Source organism: Salmo trutta, chromosome 26, assembly GCF_901001165.1.
Source record: "Salmo trutta chromosome 26, fSalTru1.1, whole genome shotgun sequence".
Classification (NCBI taxonomy): domain Eukaryota; kingdom Metazoa; phylum Chordata; class Actinopteri; order Salmoniformes; family Salmonidae; genus Salmo; species Salmo trutta.
This window is the reverse complement of record NC_042982.1, coordinates 15728162-15756130: the sequence shown is the minus strand read 5'-3', so window position 1 is coordinate 15756130 and position 27969 is coordinate 15728162. Positions and strand designations below refer to the sequence as shown.

Genomic DNA, 27969 nt, shown 5'->3' with positions numbered 1-27969 from the left:
TTTCCCACACGTACGTGTGTTTGGGCTTTTGGAGATCAGACACGTATTCTGATCAAACAGAAAACAGGTGTTGGGTAATCAAAGCTGCTCCGGATGTGTGGCCGATGTTTGAGACCCACAAATGTTATGGACTAAATCAGAGACAGACCCAGATGACCTCGGGTCCAAAATGTCAGAGTTAAAGGTGGGGACACATGAATAATGGAATTTATCCAGATACATTAGGCTGGACTTTCATCGAGGACTATTCACTAACAGTTGATTAAATGTGTGTATACCCCAGTATCGCTCCCATGACTTTCATGGTGGTAGTTTCTCTGCGTTTTTGGAGAGACTTTCAGGGACGAGGAACTTGAGGAAAAGGTCCCAGATACAGTAGACCAGGTGTCTGTACAGGGTAAGAGTCACAGGTTAAAGGTCAGGGGTCTCCCAGAAATCAACTCTCCAACATTTCCTCTCTTCAAAAGTATCCACCATTTAACTATCGCCAGTTACAGGTGGACATTTTAAGTTTGTTTAAAATGTTGAAAACTTCGTAATTTGGGGCTTGCGAGTTTTACAATGGGCCAAATTACAACCTGATATTTCTGCAATTTTGTTGCAATTTCCCCCATTCACATCAAGGCGTGATTTAGGCGAAAGCATACAGCCCAAGAGGACCAAAACCTAAGCTCCTACGAGGTTCAACGAGCCAAATTACTTCAGCAATGGAATCCTTACAATTGGCCGTGTTCTTCGTTCCAGTGATGAAAATTCATGAGACAACTCTCTTGATTCTAACAGCATGTTTCAAACACTACAGGGACTTAGTTGAGTCGTAAATATATTATACTGTACCTTACGCACACACACCTTATTTGAACATTTCAATAAGAAGATTAGGGTGATGCATGCTGCTATAATCAAAACTGATGCATCTTAAGAACAAAGGGCTGGCAATGTATAAATCATCAGCTTGACCCAATGGAAACGTGTCTGGAAAGAGGTATATTATATGGAACACACTATAAAGCTTGGCTGATGCCCACTGATTCACAACCAGCTCATCACTTAGCTTTAGAACCCTTTATCAACTCCTCATGTCATGTTCCTTCATAATCTATTGTAAGACCATGATGTCAGACTCTTTAAATCATAGCCAGACAGACAGGCAGGTGACGTAGTGTATATGACTTTGTTTTTTTGTGTGTGGTCACCTGTTTATGTAAGGGTTCTGCAGAGATTCCAGCTTAGTCTGCCAGCTTAGTCTGTATTTGTCCGAGCCCAGCATTCCTGAGAGCAGATCTGTAAATACAGAAGAGTACAAATATAGAACTGAGAGGCCATATAGGACTCCACAGAGAATTCAGAACAGCCAAGGTCACCAAAAATATATTAAATAAAAACATAGCTAGTTGGATAAAGTAAGACCAGCAGACCCTGAAATGGCTTCTTAGAAAAATCAGTTCGTTTACAAAATTGAATTTACATGAAATGCCATTGTATTGCACATAAGCAATATCAACTACCGTAATACAAATGAATTGTATGTTTGCAGAGGTAGATAGGAATGAGTGAGTATGGGCCAGGAGTTTTTCCTGATCATTTTCTGTAATGGACCAAAGTTATAACCTAGTTTATTTTTCATGGTCAGGTCACAAGGTCAGGATAAAGTCCTGGGTCCTGTTTATTTGTAATGTTCATAAAATAGTACATTTGAACGTAAAAACTAAAATTAGCATTTCTTATTGAACATGTCCATAATCCCTCCCGGTTTCAGTCCATTTTCTTCCATTTGGTGCCTAATGAACATGAGCCTGCCTCTTCGTTATTAGTAATCACTTGTCTGGTAGTAGTTTCATGAGGCAGTGCAGGGATTGCTGCTTGGTGTCCTCCTTCTGTTGGTGGCTGTGCGCCGGGTGGGGCTGGGCTGGTAGGCTGCCCCCCAGCCACACCGCCTCCTGCAGCACCCGCAGGTAGATCACCCAATACTGGGTACAGGTCAGGTTAGCCACGCTCAAGTTAAGCCAACTGCAAGTGACAAACACACACATCAGGGATGTGATCAGGACAACATACTGTAGATATATTGAACAAAAATATGAACACAACATGTAAAGTGTTGGTCCCATTTTTCATGAGCTGAAATAAAAAATCCCAGAAACGTTCCATATGCATAAAAAGCTTATTTCTTTCAAATTTTGTGTACAGATTTGTTTATATCCCTGTTAGTGAGCATTTCTCCTTTGCCAAGATCATCCATCCACCTGATAGGTGTTCCATATCAAGAAGATGATTAAACAGCATGATCATTACACAGGTGCACCTTGTGCTGGGGACAATAAAAACGGCACTCTAAAATGTGCCGTTTTGTCACACAACACAATGCCACAGATGTCTCAAGTTTTGAGGGACCATATAATTGGCATGCTGACTGCAGGAACGGCCAACAGAGCTATTGCCAGAGAACTTAATGTTAACTTCTCTACCATGTTGTTTTAAAGAATTTGGCAGTACATCCAACCGGCTTCACAACCGCAGAACCCGCGTAACCACGCCAGCCCAGGACCTCCACATCCGTCATAAATGTCATCACAGTTCCTTTAGTTGAAATATCAACTTACTGGTGATGCACCGATATTACATTTTGGCCAATACCCGATATTTTACTTGCCCCCCCCAAAAGAATGATACCGATAACCGATATTAAAAATTTTTGCGGCCTTTTATGCATTCTAGTACAGTTAAATAGTTAACACACACGGACGCAGCGGTCTAAGGCACTGCATCTCAGTGCAACAGGCGTCACTACAGTCCCTGGTTCGAATCCAGGCTGTATCACATCCGGCCGTGATTGGGAGTCCCATAGGGCAGCGCACAAATAAGAATTTGTTCGTAACTGACTTGCCTAGTTAAATAAAGGTTACACACACACAGACACACACCACACTAACCAAAAAGTTATTTTGTTGGCATTTACATATGTCCCCATTACCAGTAAAACATCATCAAAACCTATTTCTTTCACTTACTTGCTGTGCTGTTTCGTTGTTCATTTGTTCAGTCATTTCATTCTCAACCAGGATTTCTATGGAACGCCATTTGGGTCTTTGCGCGTCAAAAAAGATACACGTCAAATAACACAAAATAATCTGTTTCAGTATCTAGCTAACTATGTAGTTAGGTGTCATCATCTAAAATAACCCTAATTTATAAGACAGTTCTTATTTGAATAATAGTGGTCGGACCCATCTATGTGAAGCTAGCCACAATAAGGATTAGCCACAATAGTGGACATTGCGGTTAGCCTTCAAAATAAAAGTATGGCATAATTCTACTATTTGTATTCATTGGCATCACTGTCAATGATACTTTTATTTTGAAGGCACACTGCAAATTCGACTATTGTGCCTAATCCTTATTGTGGCTAGCTTCACAACACATAACCCGGGCCGGTCGACCCTCACTAGCCAGATGAAGCTAGCTGGCTGCTTATAACGTTAGCTTTGGGCAACAGGGTTAAGTAGCTGGCTAGCTATTTATTTTCATGAACTGAAGTTCAATTTCAATTAGCCGAACAACAAGTGGCAACCTAGCTAATAAAATGATTGCAGTTTCTACTGGTCGTTGTTATCAGGCTGGTTGTATTGGTGCCAAGCTAAAGCTAGCTAGCTACCCCAGAAGTTGCGGTCGAACAAATATTACCAACGCGGTATTGTAAACACATCGTTCGTGGCCGGTGTTTGCTTGTTTGCATACTTTTTTTGTACAGCTTTGACAGTGCTACTGTATAATTTTTTTACACGCAAAGACCCAAACGATGAAATGTCGTGAAGCTAATAGCAGTGGCACTATTACTGTGTAACTCCGATAGGGCAACATCTGAAAAATAGCGCACTTGGCGAAAGCCAACATCACCCACAACAGAGAATGGTTGATTGTCAAGGGCAATGAATTCCATTATCTTGGCTTTAATGGATTTCGCCTTTGAGTTGTCGCAATTAAATGTTGTTACTCTTTCAAATGACTGCTCGACTTGTTGACTGCTTTATCCACACAGCAGACATCGTGTGGGCTAGGTTAGGAATGCTGTTGCAATTGTAGCGCAAAATTTTACGTGGTGTCATTAAGTTATGTACCTACTTTATATACACGGTAGCTTTGACATCGGTTTTTAACATCGGCGTTAAACTAGACATCGGGCCGATACCAATGTTGGCATTTTTAGCTAATATCGACCGATTCCGATATATTCACCGATATATCGTGCATCCCTACAATTTACTTCTGACAAGGTAAACAGTCCACAAACAAATGAAGACTTGTGTATGACAATGCTGTCACATGGAGAGGACATTTTACTCCCAACAAGATTAAAACCTGTTCGCAAAAAATACATTGAAGTAGAGGTCGACCGATTAATCGGAATGGCCGATTAATTGGTGCCGATTTCAAGTGTTCATAACAATCGGTAATCGGTATTTATGGCCACTGATTTGCCGATTTTGTTCTTTTTTTAATAATATTTTTTACTAGGCAAGTCAGTTAAGAACACATTCTTATTTTCAATGACGGCCTAGGAACGGTGGGTTAACTGCCTTGTTCAGGGGAAGAACGACAGATTTTTACCTTGTCAGCTTGGGGATTCAATCTTGCAACCTTACGGTTAACTAGTCCAACGCTCTAGCCACCTGCTTTACATTGCACTCCACGAGGAGCCTGCCTGTTACGCGAATGCAGTAAGAAGCCAAAGTAAGTTGCTAGCTAGCATTAAACTTATCTTATAAAAAAACAATCAATCAATCATAATCCCTAGTTAACTACACATGGTTGATGATGTTACTAGTTTATCTAGCCTGTCCTGCGCGGCATTCGCGAAAAAGGACTGTCGTTGCTCCAACGTGTACCTAACCATAAACATCAATGTCTTTCTTAAAATCAATACACAAGTATATATTTTTAAACCTGCATATTTAGTTAATATTGCCTGCTAACATGACTTTCTTTTAACTAAGGAAATTGTCACTTCTCTTGTGTTCTGTGCAACAGAGTCAGGGTATATGCAGCAGTTTGGGCCTCCTGGCTCATTGCGAACTGTGTGAAGACTATTTCTTCCTAACAAAGACAGCCAACTTCGCCAAACGGGGGATGATTTAACAAAAGCGCATTTGCAAAAAAAGCACAATCGTTGCACGACTGTACCTAACCATAAACATCAATGCCTTTCTTAAAATCAATACACAGAAGTATATATTTTTGAACCTGCATATTTAGCTAAAATAAATCCAGGTTAGCAGGCAATATTAACCAGGTAAAATTGTGTCAGTTCTCTTGCGTTCATTGCACGCAGAGTCAGGGTATATGCAACAGTTTGGGCCGCCTGGCTCAAACTGTTGCGACTTACAAATTGGTGCATTCACCTTATGATATCCAGTGGAACAACCACTTTACAATAGTGCATCTAAATCTTTTAGGGGGGGGGGTTAGAAGGATTACTTTATCCTATCCCAGGTATTCCTTAAAGAGGTGGGGTTTCAGGTGTCTCCGGAATGTGGTGATTGACTTCGCTGTCCTGGCGTCGTGAGGGAGCTTGTTCCACCATTGGGGTGCCAGAGCAGCGAACAGTTTTGACTGGGCTGAGCGGGAACTGTGCTTCCTCAGAGGTAGGGAGGCGAGCAGGCCAGAGGTGGATGAACGCAGTGCCCTTGTTTGGGTGTAGGGCCTGATCAGAGCCTGAAGGTACGGAGGTGCCGTTCCCCTCACAGCTCCGTAGGCAAGCACCATGGTCTTGTAGCGGATGCGAGCTTCAACTGGAAGCCAGTGGAGAGAGCAGAGGAGCGGGGTGACGTGAAGGTTGTGCAATGTAACAGGAATATTTAGACTTAGGGATGCTACCCGTTAGATAAAATACGGAACGGTTCCGTATTTCACTGAAAAAATAAACGTTTTGTTTTCGAGATGATAGTTTCTGGATTCGACCATATTAATGACCTAAGGCTCGTATTTCTGTGTGTTTATTATATTACAATTAAGTCTATGATTTGATATTTGATAGAGCAGTCTGACTGAGCGGTGGTAGGCACCAGCAGGCTCGTAAGCATTCATTCAAACAGCACTTTCGTGCGTTTTGCCAGCAGCCCTTCCCAATTCTTCAAGCATTGCACTGTTTATGACTTCAAGCCTATCAACTCCCAAGATTAGGCTGGTGTAACCGATGTGAAATGGCTAGCTAGTTAGCGGATGCGTGCTAATAGCGTTTCAAACATCACTCGCTCTGAGACTTGGAGTAGCTGTTCCCCTTGCTCTGCATGGGTAACGCTGCTTCGAGGGTGGCTGTTGTCGATGTGTTCCTGGTTTGAGCCCAGGTAGGAGCGAGGAGAGGGACGGAAGCTATACTGTTACACTGGCAATACTAAAGTGCCTATAAGAACATCCAATAGTCAAAGGTATATGAAATACAAATCGTATAGAGAGAAATAGTCCTATAATTCCTATAATAACTACAACCTAAAACTTCTTATTTGGGAATATTGAAGACTCATGTTAAAAGGAACCACCAGCTTTCATATGTTCTCATGTTCTGAGCAAGGAACTTAAACATGAGCTTTTTTACATGGCACATATTGCACTTTTACTTTCTTCTCCAACACTTTGTTTTTGCATTATTTAAACCAAATTGAACATGTTTCATTATTTATTTGAGGCTAAATTGATAGTATTTATGTATTATATTAAGTTAAAATAAGTGTTCATTCAGTATTGTTGTAATTGTCATTAAATAAAAAAAAAATTGGCCGATTAATCGGTAGCGGCTTTTTTGGCCCTCCAATAATCGGAATCGGTGTTGAAAAATCATAATCGGTCGACCTCTACATTAAAGAGACAGTATGACACACACACAAACACTCCACTCCACACTGTCTTACAGCATAAAGACACAGAACGCAACAACCCCCATCCACATGTGCAGAGGTATTTTGAGCACAAGGTAATGGCCGTACCACATTCCAATAGCCTTACAGAAATGCAGTAGATGGTATTAATCAATCAAACTAAAGTCGTCCAAAGAACGTGCCATGCTTGTAAAATGATCGGTGTGTTTACAGTCATACACACACAGGGAGAGAAGGTTTGCTGTTGGTCTCTTGAGTAGGGCTTACGCAAACAGTGTACACAAAAATAGTTTGTATCCAGACTGTATTCAATTGGATGAGAGACTTGATCAAAATCAATGAATAACACTCTGCAGATGTTACATAATACTGAAAAATCCACAAAAATATGGTTCATGGCACATTTCAAGGCCCTTAATTTAGTTATTTCATTACAGGTTTTTTCATTACACTGCTGAAGGACATGGACGGTTCTGAGAAAACGTGGATCTCGTTTTTGTTCTGACTATCTTATACCCTGTCATTGTTAGTATGTTTCATAACAGTGAGGCTGGCTTACCAAACCAATACATGATGACATCCGTGTGGAACCACGATGTGGGACTGTGAGATACTATAAAAGCCTATGAAGGACTGCCTGCTAAGAAACTCTCTCAAGATTGATGTGAGCAATTATTATCTTTGCACATACAGTATGTTGTATGCCTTGGAGGGAGAGAGATGATAAATTGATATTAAAAATACGTTCCAATGAGAGTCTACTTCGGAGTTCAACTAACAAATAACAATGATTAGGAGTTCTAATGAGAAAATACAACTTATGTGACACAAGTCATATGGATTCCGTCCTAAAATTTGATGCATATTGAACTCAATACTTGTGCTTGACTGAAGAAACTGCCATGTCTCACAGAGCAGCTATGAATTCTGGGAAGTGGACCTTGCATGTTTTTTTGCCACGGATCTCCTACTCTTCATGCCTCTGAAGATTTACTGGTTTATTTTAAAACCCTCATTAAAAACTCGGAATGTGGACAATGATGAGTGTCCATTCAACGCCACATACCGACCGGAGACAAGCGCATTAGCCTAAATCATGGTCGCTTACGACGACAGAACAGCAGAGACGAGTCGAACACACAAGCACGTGAGCATGAGCTGCCGAGACCAAACATACTCTCTTCCAGACAAACATTAAAAAAGTGCTTTCTTTTTTCCCTAATTTGGGAAAATCTTTGGACTTTTGGGCAGATCCTTTTTAAAGCATTGGGAACCTCCCAAGTCTCCCCCGTCTATAATGTCCTGGGAGGGCCGGTCTGGATCTGGTCTGACATGCGGCCGTGGTTTATGTCTTGGGGAAGCAGCAGTCACTCCAGCTCCTCCTACCCAGTCACTAGGGAGGTTTATAGCAGCCCGACTGCACTATTTCATCAGGAAACACGGAGGCCCTGGAAACACTCCCAGCAGGGCCTTGCACTCTTTGATAAGCTGCGATGTCTTTCACAGTCAGCATCAGAGTACGTCATGTTCACATTGAAATGACCTCGCCCTAACTTGGTGCACCCGGTGAAGGTCTCCTGCTGTGAGTAACGATGCAGGGAAACCAACCTAAGAAGTAAGCCTACTAAAGAATGGTATGTTTCACAGTGGGTGATGTTGACTCTGGAAAAGATCAGGCATCTTGATATATCGATGAATAGCACCCGTGAATTCCCACCACCACATACTATCTAAATATGGTATACAGTACAGTACATATTACAGTATCATTGATGAAAATGATGCAACACAAAGTGCAATAGCTAACCAGCCTCTCAATATTAGCATCGGTGGATGGAATGCTGGCCTCTCTGGGATAACAAGAAGACAAAAGCTGCACTTGTCCAGACAAACCATTTAAGGGCTGACGTTGGACCACAGCTAATGTAGGGTGATGGAACTAAAAAGCGAGTTGTTTGGAATCAACAGTAGTACATTTTATTTCGTACTACTGACCCGGTGTTCAGTTTATGAAGTGCAGCCCATTTTGACTGGCAGCGGCTTTGACAGGGACACGCAGCATTAGCAGGGAATACATTTCTCCACCTCAGAAAGAATGGAAAAAAAGGGTTACTACGCTCTCCCCGCAGCCAGCCATGTTTAAACAACCCCGTTTCAAATTCTAATAGGTGCTTTGATTTCTTCTGACACTGCAAAAACATCAACGTGATAACTATATTCCATTTGGAAAAGTGCCTAATTGACATGTGAAATTCGCTCGGAAAAAGTGACAGCCCGAGACGCAGAGTTGTTCGGGTAGGCAATGGAAAGGGGAGTGAGAAAGACAGTTAATTCATCGTCTGTGACAGACAGAGACAGACCGTGATGCACATGCTGGGAGGAACCCTTTAATATCAACAGATTTGGAGCATATTGGCTCTGCTAGTTGATTGTCATTTCTTCTCACTGGAACCCTTGGTGGAACTCCCTAGCTGCTTCTAAGTGACATGATAGTTGAAGAAGCAGTAGACCACTCTCTCACCTACATTTAATACCTTGATACACACAGGGTTGATGAAAAATGTATGGAAAAGCATCTTCTTGTTTTTGATGTAGACCAGGTGTCAAACTTGTTCCATGGAGGGCCTAGTGTCTGCTTGTTTTTGGTTTTTCCATTCAATTAAGACATGGACAACCATGTGAGGTGAGTTCCTTACTAATTAGTGACCTTAATTCATCGATCAAGTACAAGGGAGGAGCGAAAACCCGCAGACCATGGAATGAGTTTGTGACATGGACGATTATCAAAATGGACTTAAGGATTCAGAAGTCCATCATGAAGAATGCACTATAGCACTTGAGAATGAAGAACCTGTGCTTTATTGTTAGGGATATTCTGCCATGACTGTGGGCTGTGAGCCTGTCAAATCAGTTTAAAATGTGAGGCTTGTCTGGATTCAGGCTTTAACACTCATTCCATGTGATCCATGTAAAACCCTCCGGTGCCAATCACATAAACTGTAGTTATTATTCTGAAACCTTGGGTGAAAATAACACAAGGACTTGGCACTCGGTAGCCAATAGTGAAAACGCTTTTTCAAACAATAATGTGGAGGAGGACATGAAAGTGTTTTTACAGAGCTCAAAAAAATGGGGAAAATGAAACGACTACTTTCTCTAAGGTCAGACTCCAGCACAGCTGAATTAGAGTACTAATTTAAAAATAGCCGTTGGATTAAACACCCCGTCCAAATCCTGCATCACACTTCAGTTTAAATTACGACAACGCTTAAATTGGCTCGATGACCTAAGCAATATCTGATACATTTCCACTTCACTCAAGATTCAAAATTGTGTTGAGTTAATTACCAGAATCAAAACATCCAACACAAGTCAGAATGATGGATTTTAAGCATGGCAGGTGTTAGTGTATGCAGATGTACAGTGTAAGTGCACAGGGAAATTTAGCAAAAAAGGCCAACTGCTAGTTGAATTCACACAATGCTGGTGCCAAACAGAGCAAGATGCCTAGGCAGTCAAAAAGCTGAATTATATCAATCTATTTAGCTAGCAGAATAATCAAACTGGGAATGGAGGTCTGCAGCCAGCCTTTAAACAACTCATTACATGTTAACAGACTGTTCCACAAACCCAGAGGCACACTGGACTGAGACAAAGTGTTCCTCCTCAGGGCAACGTGCCCGCTTTAGCTCACAGTAATCATTTGCATCAACAATACTAAAGCCTGTCATACACAACAAGACCATATTTCTCCTCAACCACCTAAACCAAGGTTCAGGGAAAGATTCCAAGGGACTTAAAGGGATACTTTGGGATTTTGACAATAAGCCTTTATCTACTTCCCCAGAGTCAGATGAACTTGTGGATACCATTTTTATGTCTCTGCATGCAGTTTGCAGGAAGTTGCTAACTAGCATGAGCACAATGAGTTAAAGTATATGGGTATCTGCTAGCATGATAGTAGATACCGATAGACTTCCAGTCATTGCGCTAACACTAGTTAGCATTGGCTCACAAAACTACCTCTACCTTCCTTTATACTGAACACAGACATAAAAATAGTATCCACGAGTTCAATCCCGAAGCTTCCCTTTAATGGAGGACTTGTTTTTTGTCAAAACTAAACACAACCACACGGATGTAATAAAGATTGAAAGACAAACAAATAAACACTTATTTACAATACGGTCGGTTACACGAGAGCACCGTCTTTCTCCGCCGGCTGCATCCCCAAAGTGGTTCCAGATGGGCTGTGCTGCAAACTCTGTCAGATGAGAGCTAGCCTCATGAATGAACATGGCCTTCAGGTACAGACCAACAACACTGGCTGGAGAGGACAGCTGGGGATTATGTCTGACCAAAGAGACTACCATATCGTGCAACAACAAAATGAATGCTACTCCTCAGTCCAAAGACAATAGAAAATCGTATGGCTAGGCCACCGCTAACTGCCAATCACCTGAAACACAATGCCATTCTCCATGTATCAGAGCGCTAATGACACATCCACAAAACGTCTATTTGGAACTTTAACCCTAAACAAAAAGAAACAACTTAGGAGCTTGAGATAGGATAAAAGGGAACAGAAATGTCTTCCGACAGAAGGATGTCATGTCATCTGCGTGACGCCTTCCTTCCTCAACACCGGTAAAAGCACCTCTACTTGAGTCAGAGGCGCTGCGGCTTCATTCAAACTCTGATAACATCTCTGGACATCGATGTGAAGCCAAGAAATTGTTTACTCTGGGTCTCAAAACCACCTCTACTTCAGTAAGAGGCGCTGCGGCTGCATTTGAACCCTGATAACATCTCTGCACATCGATGTGAAGCCAAGACATTTTTACTCTGGGTCTCAATTAGTCTCGGCCCTCAAGGCCAAGGGCTACATCAGAGGTTTGTGTAAAGTACGAGAGGAGAGATCTCAGGCTTAATCAAAGTCAAGCCAGAGTTTACATCTCCGAAGAGGAGAACATTGGGCAGATGGCCTGTGAGCAATAAGGCGCATCATCGAGGGGCTCTTGAGAGGTCTGTCTGTCGAGTCCTGGTGGATGTCTGCTGTGAGGAAAGTCCTTAACTGTCTGTGTGTCCAGAGCCTGGGGCGGTGAGAGCGAGTGAAAGAGACAGATGGACAGAGAGAGAGGCACAGCTAAGGCTGATAGTTCTGTGTGAAGATGGGTGTGTGGGACAGGGGCACCAGAAGGCATCATTTCCAACTTATAAACAATCAGGATGTTGCCCCGCACCCGCACCATAAAAAAGCTGTGTCCTCTTCACTTGAGAGCTCTCAGGAAAGAGCACATATTTTTTTCTTATGACCCAACATCTTGAATGTCTATAAATTGGAAAGGACTTACAGGAAGTCTGCCGCTGAATGACTCATGTTAATTACAGGCACAGCAGAACCTCATAAGGGATAGAGGTTGGGGGGCTGACAAATAATGACACAGCAGAGTGGGGGCTATTCAGTGGCAGTGCTGGGGCCTGTGGCGCCATTATGAAGAGTGTCTTTAGCACTGCAGGCATACTATAGACACACACTACTGGGTTCACTGCAGCTCCCACAAAAGGGGCTTGGGAGGCAATACTATGAATCTCCTCTGGATCCGACAATGCCTTGGGAGGGAGGCTCGTCAGACTGTTAAAAACCGGGGATGAATATTGTGTGTGAAGTTCTGTGAACACGTGTGGTTGCACATTGGCCTGCCGGCAAAGTGTGCTCATCAGAAGGAGACTGATAGCTTGGTGAACACCTCAAATAACCCCTATTGACCTCAACAGAACACACTATGCTGTGCTTCTATGTAGATCTATTAGGCAAGCTTTTCAAATTGCGTTCAATCTGAATTGTGTAGTAGAGAGTGAGAGCATTTCATTAAAACTCACACAATGCAATCCAAAATCCCTTAACAATCTCCCTCTGTTCTTTGCACACAAGTGGTCAAGAGAGGTTAGAAGACCAAATGAACAAGAAAAAGATGGTACAACAACATACTAATAAAGATTCAGAAGCCTTTGTGAATTACTTTCATTACAGAACCATAGACTATAAATTGATGGTTCTAGCTATTAAAATACTATAGTCATCTTGTTGCCAGAGTTCTTTAAGTTTCTTAAATTGGTTATAATGGCAGTGTCCACTGTGATTGTTCATGGAATGCACTTCCTGAGTTGATATTAAAATAACCACGAGCCAGACTTGAGCTGTACTTACAGGGAACCACCTCCAAGAGTGGGAAGCCATTTGGATGGGACAAAATTAGTAGTTGGCCAAATAAGCCAATGTTTTTGTTATGAAGTGTTAATAACACATGATAATCAAGCCCCACTCAATACAGCCGACTTCCTGGTAAGAACGGAGGAGTGTGATCGTCTGGGGTGCATTTCTCTTGAAATAGATCCATCTCCACTGTGGTCTTTATTCTGAAAACCTTGTATGGTGTCTGGTGTCCTAATCATTCTGGCATGCCTGGGTATGTGACGAGAGCGCCGCATCAGAGAGCTAGTGCTTACCATACTTGGGTTCAAATAGTATTTGAAATATTTCAAATACGTTGACTGTTTGCTTAAGCCTGCTGGAATGTGAGAGATGGGTGGGGTTTGCACTCTCAGGACTATTTCATTGGTCCCATTCCGCCAGGCGAGCTCAATCAAACACGGCTTACATATTGGAAAGATTTCAAATACTATTTGAATGCAGGTCTTGTGCTAACACGTTCCACTGAAACCTCTGCTGAGCCAGTTAGCATCCAAAAGGTGTCTGGCAGACTGAGACCTCCAAGCAGCCTCCAGACTCCAGGCAGATTTTGGATTTTGATGGGAATTAATTGTTGGTCCCCAAAAAGTCCTCACAAATATAGTAAGACATAGCTGTGTGTGTGTGCGCGTGTCGGGGGATGTTTTTATTGGGAGTATCGTGGCGCCTCATTCCACCGACTGGTCAAAATACTGACATCTGACGTTACCAAACCAGATCACGTGTGTGGCTGGGGCAGGTTTGCAGAAAGGCTGATTTCACAGTCTAGTGCATCGCATCCAGGACAGTTAGAGGCCATGTATTTATCCAGCATCCATCTCAAATCGCCCTTTTCCTGCTAATTGTCCTCTTTGATTCACTTGAGCATACGGCAGACTCCCTTGAACCGATTTCTGGTGACAAATGGCATGTAATTCTATACCAACGATTGTGGTCTAGAGGACTATGGCATTATAGCTACCATTAGAAGCACCACAATCATTTTCTCATTACAGTCCATCTAAAATATACTACTAAATTACTAAGAAATGGCATAAAGTTGATAAAGATTGGATACTGCTACAGTATGGGGTGGAAATCAAAGAAAGTATAAGGAAAAAGTTATACACCTAACATTCCAATAAGTGCCAAGCCAGTACCCAAATCCTAACACTCAATTACCATACATGGATCGGATGAGTTACTTTGCCAATAGCTTGTTTCATCGTTTTCATTCGCAAACTCTTCACTGCCATAGATATTAGTAAACGAGAGTGATTGAATATATGCAGCCTATGAGGCGGTTATAGAAGACATAGTAGCAGACCAGTCAGTCTGGGTGAAATACACGTCTCTCACACGAGAAATGAGAGGGGGAACCTGCCAGACAGTATTCCTCTCTGTTAGTAATTACTCTTGTGGGTTGGGGCTTGCCAGGAAAGAGCAATTTACGGCAGCAGGTGACATGTCATCCTGAAAAGAAAATCACCCGTCAGAATTTCCTTGCGGTCGGAGCGGCACACGACGAGAAGAATACCAGGAGTCATGAGCGACCGCCAGCCCATGATAAGCACGGACCGAGAGGGAGAAAGGGTGATGGAGAGGAGCTGTACTCGCCAAAATCTCACCCTTACGAAAAAAGATTGCTGTCAGAGTGCATTGCAGTCGGAGTGCAGTATAACTGCAGTTACAGTGTCGTATAAATGCAGTTAAACTGCAGTATACTGCAGTTATTCTGCAATTACTGCGTCTATAATACCACAGTCGACTGCAGTTACTGCACTTTACTGAGGTTTCAAAACGGCAATATTTTTTAGTAATAAATAGTACCTCAAAGCTCAGCAGACAACTATAATCAAATCCAAGATGTTAATCAACCCGAGTGACATTTTCAGAAAGATAGCCTAATCAAACTGTCAGGCCATAAACACTTTATGGCAGGGCAACTATAAATACAGTGCATTCGGAAAGTATTCATACCTCTTGACTTTTTCCACATTTTATTAGGTTACAGTCTTATTCTAAAATTGACTTAAAAAACATTATCATCCATCTACACACAATACCCCATAATGACAAAGCAAACACAGGTTTACACATTTTTGCAAATTTGTAATTAAAAAAAAAAAAAATATCACATTTACATAAGTATTCAGACCCTTTACTAAGTACAATGTTGAAGTACCTTTGGCAGCGATTACAGCCTCGAGTCTTCTTGGGTATGACGCTACAAACTTGGCACACCTATTTTTGGGGAGTTTTTCCCATTCTTCTCTGCAGATCCTCTCAAGCTCTGTCAGGTTGGATGCTGCACAGCTTTTTTCAGGTCTCTCCAGAGATGTTAGATCGGGTTCAAGTCCGGACTCTGGCTTGGCCACTCAAGGACATTCAGAGACTTGTCCCGAAGCCACTCCTGCATTGTCTTGGCTGTGTGCTTAGGGTCATTGTCCTGTTGGAAGGTGATGCTGCCACCTCCATGCTTCACTATAGGGATGGTGCCAGGTTTCCTCCAGATGTGACGCTTGGCATTCAGGACAAATAGTTCAATCTTGGTTTAATCAGACCAGAGAATCTTGTTTCTCATGGTCTGAGAGTCTTTTAGGTGCCTTTTGGCAAACTCCAAGCGGGCTGTCATGTGCCTTTTACTGAGGAGTGGCTTCCATCTGGCCACTCTACCATAAAGGCCTGATTGGTGGTGCTGTAGAGATGGTTGTCCCATCTCCACAGAAGAACTCTGGAGCTCTGTCAGAGTGACCATCGGGTTCTTGGTCACCTCCCTGACCAAGGCTCTTCTCCCCCGATTGCTCAGTTTGGACAGGCGGCCAGCTCCAGGAAGAGTCTTGGTAGTTCCAAACTTTTTCTATTTAAGAATAATGGAGGCCACTGTGTTCTTGGGGACCTTCAATGCTGCAGAAATGTTTTGGTACCCTTTCCCAGATCTGTGCCTCGATACAATCCTGTCTCAGAGCTCTACGGACAATTCCTTCAACCTCATGCCTTGGCTTTTGCACTGACATGCACTGTCAACTGTGGGACATTACATAGACAGGTGTGTGTCTTTCCAAATCATGTCCAATCAATTATATTTACCACAGGTGGACTCTCCAATCAAGTTGTAGAAACATCTCAAGGATGATCAACGGAAACAGGATGCACCTGAGCTCAATTGCGAGTATCATAGCAAAGGGTCTGAATACTTATGTAAATAAGGTATTTCTGTTTTTTATCTTTAATAAATTCGCAACATTTTCTAATAAGCTGTTTTTTGCCTTAGCACTACACAGCTGATTCAAATTACCAACTCACCATCATCAAGCTTTGATTATTTGAATCAGCTGTGTAATGCTACGGCAAAAACCAAAACGTGCACCCAGGGGGGCCCAGGGGAGATTTTGGGAAACCCTGGCTTAACCTACTGGGGTAATCCACCATTTCAATACACATGGCTCTCTTTTACTGAGCTTTAACTAACACATTGTTGTAAATCGTAACTCAGATGAAATACCAGTGAAGGCAATTACAATCAGTGCCCAGAGGCGCCCCAATCAAAATACCTTAAACTAAGGAATTTAACTAATTTATTCAACAGTTAAAGTGAATATAGACTGAATACTTGGCCGGGAATCAGTAATGATGAATACTAGCCTCTCGGTCAGGCTAGTATGCATAAAATAATGTCAAGTTCGGCCTGAAACTATTCACGTGTTGTTGACATTGGGCTGCATTGCTTTTAGCTGAACACTACTATTTTTGGTCAAAGGAGCATTGATAGGACCTCCATTTGAACTAAAATTACCCAACAACTCTTTTGAACCCAAAGGTCACAGAACTATGCCTGTGGTTTGTTGTAACAGAGCACGTCGTCCCCATGCAGCTCAGTTGGAAGAAAAAGGATAGCTGAAGTATGAACAGAGGCATTAGCCAACCGCTGACTTCATGTCACTGACTGTTTATGACAAGTGTGTTTATCGCTTATCAGGGCTAATTCTACCCAGCCTCAGATCGTGTTGCTGGTTGCGCACTTTTCAGGAATCAAACAATATCTCCCCTGGACACTTTTGGGCTGACCGTGTTGACCAGAGTTGACTCCATTATGTCCTTGATGTCCACTGTCAGGAGCACAGGGGTGAATGCCACTAAATGGTGCAGCTTAAAGGGATACATCACTCAAATTAGAAAATTACATAGGCATTGGCTTAAGATGGTTTCCTGACCCTGAAAGAAGGACGAGATGAGAGCGCAATCCACACTTTGGATTTGCTTACCTAGCCATTGTCCCCAACAGCTAACGTTCGCACTTTTGAACCAAAAACCAACAGAAGTCAATATGTCCGATATAAGCATGTTTTAAATTGCAAGTATTCTCCAGACACAGCTAGCTGACTGCACTAGGGGGAATACAGCGTTGATAGAACAATGCATTTCATAACGTTTGCTTTGGCAGAAAAAACCCTCACCAAGACCTGATCCTTGCCTGGCACATCACTAGAACCCATAGAGCGTGTCTGGACACTTTCCTCCAGCCAAGACGTTAAGCAGTGGTGGGTGACTTGAATGCAACATAGTCACGGGGAACCTTCCCTCCATCAATGGCCTTCCCATTGGGTACTAGTTCAACACTGATATTGCTCATTATTTTGATCACACCGTTGAAGAGGGTGCCGTGTTACAAAAGGCTGTTCAGGATGTCACACCTCCTCAACAGAACAACGAGTGATAGGGTTACATAACAGGGCTCTTTTCCATCCCTGCTATGTCAAATCTGCTGGAAACGAATGGCCTGACCACCAGTGCAGTTGACTCAAACAAAAGCTGGGCGCCTGCAATGGGGTCTTCCTCCACCGCTCCGACACAGCTGGGTGAACAGCTCATAACTCACAGAGTACGAAGAACAGAAAGACCCTCTGTGCAATGAAAATAACCAGCACCACTGTTAGAAACCACCATCTCGGAGGGATGTCTATTTGGGGCCAATCATTTAGGCTGAACAGCTGAACTCGTCCTGGCTGTCAATGAAAAGCATTCACCATTAAAGAACAACAAGGCACAAGGCCTCATACTTTGTTAACTCCTGATGAAAAATTCAGCTTTGACACCTCCCCAAAACGACGACGGCTAATGAAACATTTTAGTTGAGAGGAAGAAAAAGTGTGTCTTCTGGGACAAGGCGGAATCCAAGCCAGGACACCAACAGAAAAACATTGCCATGAAACAGCTGGTGTTTTTTTAAGTTCTCAATAAAAATAATTCAAACAAACTATTGGGTAACAGTAATACACATCTGTAACGTTTCGGGCCTGTCCACCAGTATACTGGCAGGACCCATCATTCCATCGTTCCTCTCCGAAAATGGATGTTGGCTGTGGATTCAACATGTTGGGGAGCCCTGCTGTACACTACAGTGCAAATGACCCATTTGACATGGTTAAACATCTCACCGCATGGATCTGCTCCACACATGGCAGCAGAGCTGGAGAGCCGGGCTGTACAAGCTGTGCTCAGACTCGTCCTCAGCAGAGTGCAGACACTGTCTTTAAAGGCAGGAGGAGGGAGTGGAATAAGAAGGCCAGGCTGAGTCGAAGACACATAAACAAGTAGAGACGGATCCAGAAATATATAGATGCAATTAGCCTACCGAGATGATCATATTTGTCTTTAGCACTGCATTGTGTCATTGTGAAAATAAGGGCACTTAAACGTGTCTTTTCCAATTTAACAAATAAGAGAATGCAGTGTGATCATTATAATGTGTGAGTGTTTGTTTAGCGTGTTGAAAATACACCAACACTGCTATTTTAAAGTTATCATGACATATTAGGCCAACGACATCGTTAAATCTGGAAGTCTGACCAGAGAGTTCAAAGGCTCATTGCATCCCTGAACATGTGCGGTCATTGCTAAATTAAGCAGACACTGAAACTCCTTTAATTAAAGCCAAACCACATGCTATCCCCGTGGCTGAAAGCAAAGCTCCACGGCTGCAGCGCCACGGCTGTCCCAGGGCAGATATTAACAAAGGCTAAAGGGAACAGGGGAGAGGGGGGACACTCCCGTTGACAAGTTTAAAACGCACAGTCTACACTTCCTTCATCAAGCTATCATCGGGCCCCGAGGCCCCCGGCTCACATTGTTTATGAAAAGTATTCATATTCCAATCAAGGAATAAAAATAAAGAATTGTGTCATTGCACGACAGGTGCAGCGAGGCAGAGGGGGAGGGAGGGGAGCGAAGCCGAACAGGGTTAAAGATGTGAAAAGTACAGCAGAGCGATTAGCCGCCACACCTCCACCACGAACAAGTGCTCCATTCAAAGCCCTGAGAAAGAAGGTAGTGTGCTGACGGACTTGTAGGGTATTTCAGGTGCTACTCCAGCAGGGAACACCTGTACTTTGTCTATTCTGTCAAGGGTCATATTTGGCTTGCTGGTGACGCTGTCGATGCATTACCCAAATACTGAATGACGTATTTTCTGGACTTGGAGAGCAAATGTTCCACACTGGAATATGTTATCAACTATGCTCAGCTCAGGCAAAAGGTTGCACCAAAGTTAAGCTACTTCATCCAACTTGACTACTAGGAGGTTTAATCATCACTTCTTTAATCACTGTTATGTCATGCCAATAAGACTGTGACATTCAATGCTGGGACAACAGTCCCGTGTCTCACAAACTAAACTAAAACTACAGGTGTCAGAAGTGGGATCCAGAATTACCAAAAAGAGAAAACTATAATTCTATTGAACTGATCAGACAGGGGCTAAAGGGTGGAAATGAAATAGAATGGAAAAACAGTACAGGCGATATGATACAAAGAAGGAAGTGGAGAGGACACAGACACCTAATTGTCAACACCTCTTCTCACCTTGGGAATGCATCTGGACAAATTTGAGAGCAATGTCATGCAAAACAGATCTCAGATTCCCTTGGCTTAAGATGGTCCCTTGAGTACTCTGATGACTGAAGGATACTGCACATAACAAAACAAGCATATCATCACCCTGTGAGACCACCTTATGGGGAAATGTGTTATATTTAAAGCTTACGTCATTACTCACTTTTCTGAGAGGAGTGTTTGTGTGAAGGTCATATCTGCGCATATGAAATTGCTGTCATTCACAAAGCCTAAAGAAAATGTTGCTGCTGTTCTCTGTGTGAGGTTATACAGTATATAAAACATGTCACTATGAAGATGATTTTATCCAAAAAGACTTACAAAATGTATGCACTTAATGTTTTGTATGTGTTTTTGGATTCCCTGCAGGAATTTAACCTATGACCTTGGCGTTGCTAGCACCACACTCTTACCAACTGTACCAGACAGTATATGAGGAATATTGTTCAATGAGATTAGGTTTTCAGTCATTCCTTCGATGCAGTTCCTCTGAAGAGTGCGCTTGCTTCATGTACAGACAAAAGACACAAATCTGGCCTCGAGTGGATTTTCCAGACTTCTGTCTAAGGGTGAATATTTTCATCTTAGATTGTCCCAGTTTCCAGTCTATAAAATTATGCATCTCCCTAACCAATGCCTTGGACCCCATTTACGAGAGCAAGTCTCCAGCCAAATTCTTCACACAGACCCAGACGTTGTGTGTTGGAGGCCGGCTCCATCACTCGTGGTTCTTGATTAAAGCAGAGCAGACATGCAAGCGGTGCCGTTTACTGGCATGGATCGGGTTTCCATAGCCTGCATCTCCTTTGCATTTTACTAAACGCTTATGTCATATTAAATAGGTTTAGCGCTGGTTTCTCGGCGTTTTCATATTGTAAATGTAAGTAAACAACTCAAATACTCCTACTGAAATGAAGTCATCGATGCACTGCACTGAGAAGTACTGTGAACCTTTAATCAAATACGGTAAGGTCTTGAAAACCTGAACAAATACAGACAGTAGTCAACAGTAGCCAAAGCTATAGGCCTAGTAACTGTTTAGAATAGCTAACCTTGAGGCCAATCCTTTCCCTTGTGTTAGAGAATTTAAAGTGTGAGAGAATTTAAAGCAAATTTGTTTGCCTCTACTGCCATCTCCAGAAGCATGGGGGTCCTTAGGGCCTGTCTGTTAGGGTAGAGTTAGCATAGCTGAGCAACGTGTGAAAAGATGAAGAGAGGACTGGTTGCCACAGTGAGAACGGTCTCTGCTGACAGACTGATGCTTTAAATAGTGGGGACCAACAACACTGGGGCCACTAATACAGGGCCCTCTGTCTTTAGGGAGGGTTAGGTGACTTAGATCACACAAACCCGAGAACATTGTACGCATGTTGGGTTTACTGCTACAGGGTCAGCTATACTTGTCTATGACCAAACTTCTGTGAAGTTGTTGCTGAAGGCATTCTCTGAGAAGGGAAGCCAACCAAACATATCAAATTCAAGAGTCAGGGGTACCTTTATGACACCAGAAGAACCTTTCTTTCCATTCAAGAAAATATGCTTAATGAGCCTAATTCAAAATTTCAATAACCGAAAAAATGTACCTTTATCAACTATCATTATATTAATCAAAATCCTTATTTTAATCTTAAAGAGAATCACAGTTTTTACTCATAGAACTGGAATGAAAAATAGGAAGCTTTTACTTCATAAACAAGATTGGTCTTTGAATGCTGTATTTAGCACGTGGCCAATCACGTCCCAGTCTGGCAGATGCTCAGCTCACACATCAAAGCCCAGGGGCCCCTGTGATACGATATTTTCCGATGCTCCCGACGAACGAAAACCCTTGTAAAAGTCGTCTGAGCGGCAAGAGTCATTGAGGAGAAAATCTCATTAGGAAAACAAATTAGCCTAAGCATTATCACAGCATCACCAATATTTATTTGAATGGAACTAGGTCAAGCTTTTATACACCATCCTTCAGGCTTAATCCCAGAGTAGGAGTGTTAATGCTAATATAGGATCAGTTTTGCATTTTAGATCAGATGAATACGATTACAGTGCATTCGGAAAGTATTCAGACCCCTTGACTTTTTCCACATTTTGTTACGTTATAGCCTTATTTTCTAAAATGGATTAAATAAAACATGTTCCTCATCAATCTACACACAATACCCCATAACGACAAAGCGAAAACAGGTCGAAGAAATCATCCATAGAGCTCCGAGACAGGACTATGTTGAGGCACAGATCTCGGGAAGGGTACCAAAAAATGTCTGCAGCATTGAAGATCCCCAAGAACACAGTGGCCTCCATCATTCTAAAATGGAAGAAGTTTGGAACTACCAAGGCTTTTCCTAGAGCTGGTCGCGCACCCAAACTGAGCTATCGGGTGAAAAGGGCCTTGGTCAGGGAGGTGAACAAGAACCCGATGGTCACTCTGACAGAGCTCCAGAGTTGCTCTGTAGAGATGGGAGAACCTTCCAGAAGGACAACCATCGCTGTAGCACTCCATCAATCAGGCCTTTACGGTAGAGTGGCCAGACGGAAGCCACTCCTCAGTAAAAAGCACAACAGCCCGATTGGAGTTTGCCAAAAGGCACCTAAAAGACTCTCAGACCAGGAGAAACAAGATTCTCTGGTCTGATGAAACCAAGATTGAACTCTTTGGCCTGAATGCCAAAGAGGAAGGAGGAAACCTGGCACCATCCCTACGGTGAAGCATGGTGGTGGCAGCATCATGCTGTGGGGATGTTTTTCAGTGGCAGGGACTGGGAGACTAATCAGGATCAAGGGAAAGATGAACGGAGCAAAGCACAGAGAGATCCTTGATGAAATCCTGCTCCAGATCGCTCATGACCTGACTGGGGCAAAGGTTCACCTTTCAACAGGACAACGACCCTAAGCACACAGCCGACACAGCCAACGCGGGAGTGGCTTCGGGACAAGTCTCTGAATGTCCTGGCCTAGCCAGAGCCCGGACCTGAACTCCATCAAACATCTCTGGAGAAACCTGAAAATAGCTGAGCAGCGACGCGCCACATCCAAACTGACAGAGCTTGAGAGGATCTGCAGAGAAGAATGAGAGAAATTCCCCAAATACAGGTGTGCCAAGCTTGTAGTGTCATACCCAAGAAGACTCGAGGCTGTAATCGCTGCGAAAGGTGCTTCAACAAAGTACTGAGTAAAGGGTCTGAATACTTATGTAAATATAATATTTCAGTTTTTTATTTTTAATAACTTTGTAAACATTTCTAAAAACCTGTTTTTGCTTTGTCATAATGGGGTATTGTGTGTGGATTGATGAGGGGGGAAAAACGATTTAATACATTTTAGAATAAGGCTTTAACATAACAAAATGTGGAAAAAGTCAAGGGGTCTGAATACTTTCCAAATGCACTTTATATAGGCAGGTCGGATCTGATCCTAGATCAGCTCTCCTACTCTGAGACGCTTAGTGAATGCTGGAAAAGTTCTCGAAACTGCTTCTAATATCCACTGACTCCAGAAATAAATGTCAATACAGATTAAATGCATTATCAAGTTACTATCATTAGGTCTATCAAGTTTTAGGATACCTTGGTAGGCCTATTGATCACAGCAGAGAAGAACATACTGTTTCAAAATCAGTTTCACCCCCCAAAAAAATGGAAACAGAAGCAACTAATCGCATAACATAGGCCTACTGTAGGTAAAGAGGCACAGTGGACAGTTATAAAGCAGCAGGTTGAGGAAACTTGAAAAAAAATGATTTCCAAAGTGATTAAATATAAAATATTTACTTTTCTTCCAAATCACTGTAAACTTGCAATGTGAAATAAATAATAGGATTCTGCGAAATGTTCAGAAAACATCTGGCTCAGACCAAAAGGAATAACATTCCTTTACAACACGAGCTCCTGACAGATGGTATTGTGAAGCCATTTGAAGGGACCATGACAGACACATTTATAACTGCGTGTTCCCACACGTGTGTGTGTGTGTGTGTGTGCGTGTGCGTGTGTGAGTGTGCGTGTGTGTGTGTGTGTGTGTGTGTGTGAGTGTGTGTGTGTGTGTGTGTGTGAGTGTGTGTGTGTGTGTGTGAGTGTGAGAGCCCTGAGTGAGAGCATGTCGGACTCGGACAGTGGGGAGAGGCAAAGGGTCATTGGAGAATTGGAGAAAAATCTCCCCCTGCTTGAGATTACCCTGTCAAATAAATGACTGTGACACACATCGAAGCATGCACAGTAACAGGCTACTTGACCGCCAAAATAACGATTACCCTCCGAAGAGCCAACATACCTGTCCCATATGTGCACCAAACAGAGAATGTAAGCGGAGCGGAGCTGGAGTGGAGCGAGGCGTGGAGCATACCCAGTAGAGCTCACTTCACCAGCTCAGGGCATTCCCGGCCCAGCATGCATCTGTAGTCCACTTGTGTGCTGCTATAGCCCCTTGCTTTAGCTACTGTCATTGAGTTCACTAAATATTTTCATAAAGATACTGATAAAACACACAGGTGCTAAATCAATGTGACTTACAAAGATCAGGAGGACCAAGAGCAAGAGCAAGAGAGGGCGTGCGGTGATGTAGTGTCCACAACTGAAAAGACACGTATCCCGAGAGCATGATGATGTACTTACTATGTGCACATGCTAACAGAAAGGAATGAGGTGGGTAGCTAGCTAAGTGTGTCATTGTAGCAAAGTACACACTACCATTCAAAAGTTTAGGGTCACTTAGAAATGTCCTTGTTTTCCATGAAAACATACATGAAATTAGTTGCAAAACGAATAGGAAATATAGTCAAGACGTTGACAAGGTTATAAATAATGATTTTTAATTGAAATAATTATTGTGTCCTTCAAACTTTGCTTTCGTCAAAGAATCCTCCATTTGCAGCAATTACAGCCTTGCAGATCTTTGGCATTCTAGTTGTCAATTTGTTGAGGTAATCTGAAGAGATTTCACCCCATGCTTCCTGAAGCACCTCCCACAAACTGGATTGGCTTGATGGGCACTTCTTACGTACCATATGGTCAAGCTGCTCCCACAACAACTCAATAGGGTTGAGATTCGGTGACTGTGCTGGCCACTCCATTATAGACAGAATACCAGCTGACTGCTTCTTCCCTAAATAGTTCTTGAATAGTTTGGAGCTGTGCTTTGGGTCATTGTCCTGTTGTAAGAGGAAATTGGTTCCAATTAAGCGCCGTCCACAGGGTGTGGCAAGGCGTTGCAAAATGGAGTGATAGCCTTCCTTCATCAAGATCCCTTTTACCCTGTACAAATCTCCCACTTTACCACCACCAAAGCACCCCAAGACCATCACATTGCCTCCACCATACTTGACAGATGGCGTCAAGTACTCCTCCAGCATCTTTTCATTGTTTCTGCGTCTCACGAATGTTCTTCTTTGTGATCCGAACATCTCAAACTTAGATTAGTCTGTCCATAACACTTGTTTCAAATCAAATCAAATGTATTTATATAGCCCTTCTTACATCAGCTGATATTTCAAAGTGCTGTACAGAAAAACCCAGCCTAAAACCCCAAACAGCAAGCAATGCAGGTGTAGAAGCACGGTGGCTAGGAAAAACTACCTAGAAAGGCCAAAACCTAGGAAGAAACCTAGAGAGGAACCAGGCTATTCCAATCTTCCTCTGTCCAGTGTCTGTGTTCTTTTGCCCATCTTAATCTTTTATTTTTATTGGCCAGTCTGAGATATGGCTTTTTCTTTGCAACTCTGCCTAGAAGGCCTGCATCCCGGTGTTGCCTCTTCACTGTTGACGTTGAGACTGGTGTTTTGCGGGTACTAGTGAATGAAGCTGCCAGTTGAGGACTTGTGAGGCGTCTGTTTCTCAAACTAGACATTCTAATGTACTTGTCCTCTTGCTCAGTTTTGCACCGGGGCCTCCCACTCTTTCTATTCTGGTTAGAGCCAGTTTGCGCAGTTCTGTGAAGGGAGTAGTACACAGCATTGTTCGAGATCTTCAGTTCCTTGGCAATTTCTCGCATGGAATAGCCTTCATTTCTCAGAACAAGAATAGACTGATGAGTTTCAGAAGAAAGATCTTTGTTTCTGGCCATTTTGAGCCTGTAATCGAACCCATGCTGATGCTCCAGATACTCAACTAGTCGAAAGGCCAGTTTTATTGCTTCTTTAAACAGAACAACAGTTTTCAGCTGTGCTAACATAATTGCAAAAGGGTTTTCTAATGCTCAATTATCCTTTTAAAATGATAAACTTGGATTAGCTAGCACAACGTGCCATTGGTTGCTGATAATGGGCCTCTGTACGCCTATGTAGATATTCCATTAAAAAATCGTTTCCAGCTACAATAGTCATTTACAACATTAACAATGTCTACCCTGGCCTCCCGAGGGACGCGACCGGGAGGCCCATGGGGCGGCGCACAATTTGCCCAGCTTCGTCTGGGTTAGGGAGGGTTTGACCGGCAGGGATATCCTTGTCTCATCGCTCACTAGCGACTCCTGTGGCGGGCCGGGCACAGTGCACGCTGACACGGTTGCCAGGTGTATGGTGTTTCCTCCGACACATTGGTGAGGCTGGCTTCCGTGTTGGATGGGCATTGTGCAAAGAAGCAGTAGGGCTTGGTTGGGTTGTGTTTCGGAGGACGCGTGGCTCTCGATCTTCGCCTCTCCCGAGTCCGTACAGGAGTTGCAGCGATGAGACAAGACTGTAACTACAACCAATTAGATACCATGAAATTGGGGAGAAAAAAGTGGTGAAAAATAAATACAAAAAATACAAAAAAATTAAAAATAACAAATAAACAATGTCTACACTGTATTTCTGATCAATTTGATGTTATTTTAATGGACAAAAAAATGTGCTTTTCTTTAATAAGTGAGCCCAAACCTTTGAACGGTAGAGTATTTAAACAAAAAAATCAGATCTCTTAAAAGTGTGTTCCTTTTCGTTCAATTATCTATTCAATAGGCTATCATTGATTTTGGTCCAATAGGCCTGCTGACATATTACCTCTTCCAAGGAGCTTTCAGTTTTGATGGGGTTATTTTGCCTAAAAACCTTTAGGCCTACCTAGAGTATAATTTTTATTTTTTTTATGTCAACTCTGCATCTCTGCCCAGCCTGTCAAGAGTGGCCCGAAGGGTGTTTAGCATCCCAGTGGCTCTGCAAACACGGAGAGGGTATTCTCCGCTGCTGGCCTGCTCACCAGGCACCATTGCATCAGCCAAAGACTCTGGCCAAACTAGTGTTTCTAAAAGTGAATTCAAAGGCCTAATAAGGCATTTTTCGTTTCACAGCCTATATGCGCAATTTATAGATAAATACACTAAAATGTTGTTTAAATGCAGAGCGCTTAATGTTCATGCCAGCCTAGTGTGTTGCACTCGCCAATGTTTCACCATGTATTTCTTTGTAGGCTATAGCCTTGAAATAATAGGCTAATAATAATAATACAGTCATAATAATTCATTTTGGTTCCTTCTTTGGTTACATGTCTGGCTTCTGACCTACTTAGTGTTGCTGTTTAATACAACACGTAGCCTATTTAAAATTATGAGTGCTTTGTACTGTCACCTTGTATTGTTGTTCATTCAAATCTGATGGTTTGGTTTCAATACTTCACAACCAAATGATATGTCCAGGTAGTCACAGAAATAGATGGGTGTTGTTTCAATTGTGATTTTAATGAATGGAGCGAATTTGGAGCGGCAGTTTTTCTTCCTGTGAAGCGAGGAGCGGTTTTCACAGTGAGCGATGAGTGGGATTTCCGACCGCTCAACTCCGCTCACATGCTCTACCATCAACTACTGACCAGACGTTCCTTACAGCCAAGTACACAACATCGCTCAGGTGCAAATTCTTTACAAGGACAGAGATTGTGCTCTTGCACAGTAGACGGACAGTTTCCAGTTATTCAGAAGAAACCACCACAACCACGTTGGCCCTTTTTATAAACTCCTTGAGATATGTAAGACACCTTAGTTGTTGGACAAAATAATACTGGAACAATACTGTAT

At 42.7% G+C, this 27969-nt stretch overlaps 1 pseudogene; it reads right to left on the bottom strand.

Moving 5' to 3' along the window:
- Nucleotides 1-605: 605 nt before the first annotated feature.
- LOC115162809 (sorting nexin-19-like) overlaps nt 606-27969 on the bottom strand; it is a 35621-nt pseudogene continuing 8257 nt past the window's right edge.